Genomic DNA, 4,692 nt, shown 5'->3' with positions numbered 1-4,692 from the left:
GTGTACGGTTATCATTAAGTTGACTTTTTATTTTGTTCATTTTCTGTTGCCAATAATTACGAGAAACATCCGAAAAATAATGTGAAATAAAACAAAGTAAGTCCCTCGTAGCGGTACAGACCAAAAGAATGACGCATCGCTTCAGGGTCATTTGACCGTTAGAAAAGGGTCGATCGACCAGGTCCCACGAAGTCCAACCAATTTACCTCAATTTGAAAAGTGACCGAAAAAATTACGAATAATACAAATGACGGTTTCTTAACATCTACATTTTGGCATCGAGATATTTTTCCATTTTTGCTAATTTTTTTCATATAAAATATCTTTTTTGTGATGTAATATAAGAGTCGACAAGTTCGCAATGGTAACATCCGGTGGCTATTTTCTCTCTTCGCCATGTATTGCTAAATTCAAAATAAAACAGACAAATGAAACTGGTTTATTTATAACCCTGTTTTATCGAGATGTTTGAGAAAAATTATTCAATCCAGAGGAAAAAATGCAGATAGAACAGCAATTTTTGATCCTTAGCGATAAATGTTGTGACAGAGCCATTCGCTTTCAAATTTTTTTGTGCAAGAAAACTTGTTTCCAATTTTTCTGGGAGATTTTACACATTTTCTTTATACACTTTACAACTTTCCGTAAACCAGAGAATAATTTTAGACCACGAATTGGCAATCGGTTTTCTCCCACTAAACGATTTTTTTTCTTATTACACCCATCTCATCCATATATATTTTTAATATTACAACTCAAGTGGAATAAAACAATCGAAAATGCAGTCGATACTCCCTAATCCATGAAAAATAACTCCAGTCCAAACCACATGAAATGAAAATCCATGATCATGTCGTGGAAACCCATGACCTTCCGTTTTGAGAAATGGCAAGTAGGTAGGTGATCGGCTGTTTGGGTTCGTTGAATGAGTTAATTCGTTCTTTCTTTCTTCCCAGCCCCCATAATTTTTTCAATACTGAGTTTCTGAATGGAAACAAATATCTTATTTGAACATTCCAATTCGTAACGCTAGTCGGAAAAAAATTGAAATGAAATACGTCCATCATGCTAACTACCTGTTAGCCAAAATTCCGGATTTCTAATCATATTTACCGAGTTATTAGAACACCGTGAGAAAAATGAACACTCATAGACCGGAAGTCAAATTCATTGAAATTTAATTGGCAGTTTAATGTCGACCAATTATCGAAAATCAATCAGAAATTCAAGACAATATTCCCTTCAGTTTTTAAGATTCGCATTCTGATATCCTGAGGGAGTCAAAATTCGATATTGAATTCAGTGATTGGCTTTTCAGGAGGAATCAATCTTAAAAGACAACTTGTACTCCAAAGGAAAATCTGCTAGAAAGTAACCCCAAATGTAACCTTCCTTTTATCAGCAGTCAACACCGCTCACCCGTTTTTCTCCACAACCACTCTTACTTTTCCGAAAAAATTTCTCGCTCAACCTCAAGGCTCTACTATCAATATATAATTCTCGCGAAAAAAATCCTTTTTTTCACCTCTTTAAATTCCGAGAACGGCACCCCATGGTTTTCTGGCTTTTACGATGTAATTTGAGGCCAATAAGGTAGTGCCTATACCGCCCACCTAATGAATAACAATAATTCTTGCATTCAACTCATGATTTCGGTTAAAAATTACAGTCGTATAACATTCTTCAGCTATTCCGCTAGCTATTTTGACATCATAGACTCTCAATTCTTCTTGAAATTTTGATAAATTATCAACCAACGAAGACGAGAGTTGAGTGAGCGGTATTGGCTGCATGCGAAATTTCACCAAGACGTGAGGGTCTATGATGTCAAAATATCTATCTGAATAGCCAAAGAATGCTGTGCAACTGGAATTTTTTACGAAATCATGGATTGCGCTGCGAAAATTGTCGTTATTCCTTAGGTGAGCGGTATAGGCGCTACCTCTCCTAATCGTAGTACAAAATTGAATAGTCCACACGCTGACAGTACAAAGTATGAAATTCATGTGAATAGTTAAAACTTGTATATTTTATGTTTTTCGTTGTGCTGAAACGGAATTTGTAACTTAGTCCGCAACCGAGTTATGCATTCAATAATTATTAACAATTTAATGCGATTTATGCCGCCATTTTGATGGATATCAAATATTTTATTTAAACAATATTCCTGGAAATCTAACGTACAGAATGAATTTCGATTTTTGAAAATCAGTTAATTTTTGCGGAGAATATAAGAGTTTGCAACAATTGGGCGGCGATGTCACCTCTGACGTGCGGCATGACGTATGCACCCATTGGGCCTTCAGAGCCAAATGAATGGATAGAATATTCTTGAAGAAGAAAAACCCTGAAATAAAAAAGTTTGCTCAAAAGATAGTAAATATATTTGGTATTACCCCCAGGCTATCTACTCAGGTAAACCTTAGATGTGTTAAGGTATCTTTAAGCTATCAATCAAAAACATAGTTTCAAAAAATTCGGTGGCACACGCATTCGAACTCAGATGGGGTATGACCACATCGTCATACCGGATTGGTGCTCTAACCAATTGAGCTACCGAGGCCTCCTCCTTACTAATTTCTGCATTGATAATTATTCTATTGGATTATGAAGTTTAAAATAAGAAACACTTTTTATCTATGTGAACACTTTAATTGAAAAATCCCCAAGACTTTACGCAGTCAGAAGGTAGTTGACACTATGAAAATCTACGAGACTAAAGATGGTTGTTAGTGAGGCCCAGGGTTAATATAGACCCAGGAGGGCAAAATAATTTCCACCCCCTGAACCAACGCTCAGTATTTCCCTCTTGACCCCGCCTGGTCGCCACGTGTACTTGTGGGAAAAACCCACATTCGGGAAAAATCCATCAGTAAAAGTCCCGAGAGGACTTTTCTCCATTTTACACTCTCAAGGAAGACCCCATAGCAATATAAAGCAATACAGGGTGTCCCATAGGAATGTGTGAAAACTGTTTGATTATTTTTTTTTTACTGGAAACAGGGAAAAAGAGAAGGAATCCAGTTCCTGATAGAGGAGAGTTGTCATTTTTATTTCACCTTATATTCATTATTCAAACATGTAATTTACCCAACAAAAATAGTAGCTTACAAAAATTGTACGTGACAAGTGCGATTAATAGTAAATGTTTTCGAAATGAGAGCCATCAACACTGGCGCAATAATCCAAACGTTTCCTAAAATCGTGGAATACACGTTCTAATGTTTCCTGTGGAATACCGTGAACAGTTTTTTTAATGTTGTTTATCAAATTTTCGATTGTTTTTGGCTTGCTTGCATAACAAGAATCTTTTATGTAACCCCACAGGAAATAATCAGACGGATTCAAATCTGGTGAATAGGGTGGCCAATCTATTCCCCCTGCACGAAATTTTGTATATCCCAAACCAAGAACTCGACCGCGATAAACTGTATTAAGAATTTCAAAAACTTCGTGAGTATGGTGGGGAGCTGCTCGATCCTGCATAAAATAAAACCCATTGACAAGCCCTCTTTTTCCCGCATGAGGGAAGAATTTTGTTTCTGACATTCTTTTGTACTCATTCCCGGTAACGGTAGATTTGAAAAAATGTAGATAGACACCATTCATGGAGAGAGCAGCCCAAACAGCGACTTTCTGTGGATGAGCAGATTTCGTAACCAAAAAATTAGGGTTTTCAGATCCCCAAAATCTCAAATTATTTTTGTTCATGTAGTTGTCTAGCCAAAAGTGTGCCTCGTCAGAAAAAACAATTGCTGTTTCATGCAGCTAGCCATTTTCGAACATTCGTGTCATTCTTTTACAAAATTCCTTTCTTCTCAGAATCGCCTCCTCTGTCAAACGCTGACACATGAATATTTTATATGGATGAAGTTTCAAAAAAACGTGGAGGATGTGATGCAACGTTGATTTGGTCAATTTTAAATCTTGAGCGGCTCTTCGAATGGACGAGTTGGGATTTGCCTTGAAATACTGTTCAACTTAATCGACGGACCCATACATCGTATAGACCCTTTCCGTCAACAGTAAAAAATTATTTTCTCGAATTCTAAGACACATATTGACATTTGGAAAAAAAATTTGGAAAGTCAATAAAATTGTTTGTGCAGTGAGTTTATTGATTTTTTTTTCTCAATGCATTTTTTATATATTTTTTTCATATCAACAAAGTCGTGGATGAAAATACTATTTTGCTTCGATTTAATCATATTCAATCATCTCGTTTGTCGAGAAAATTTTACAGAAAATTTTTGGAATTTTTGCTGAAAATATTTTGACGACCTTCCTATCGAATAGCACAAGTTAAATTTCAATTCATTGAATAATGTATTTGTTATAAAAAAATTCAGCGAATTTGGAGATCTCGGCGAAAAATTGTCCTGGAGATAAATCGGTGTGACTTGAATGCGGAAAAAACAGAATTCTCAGGGCGTTTATTTCAAATTTCAATTCATCCAATGCATTTTATTTCAAGTTTTCTGGATCACCTGTTTTCGAATTATTGCTGATTAAACAATGAAATTGGCGCGTCGTCGTAAGCCTCCCGGCCGTTGGGAGAAGACGCGTTCTAGGGACCCCGTACGTACACATCTAAGGTTTGACTGAGTAGATAGCCCGATAGTTCTTTATACGATATATATATATATATATATATATATATATATATATATATATATATATATATATATATAT

Source organism: Diachasma alloeum, unplaced genomic scaffold (assembly GCF_001412515.2).
Source record: "Diachasma alloeum isolate Michigan unplaced genomic scaffold, Dall2.0 Dall_scaffold_00401, whole genome shotgun sequence".
In the NCBI taxonomy this organism is placed as follows: Eukaryota; Metazoa; Arthropoda; class Insecta; order Hymenoptera; family Braconidae; genus Diachasma; species Diachasma alloeum.
The sequence above is the reverse complement of the archived record's forward strand: the minus strand, read 5'-3'. Positions refer to the sequence as shown.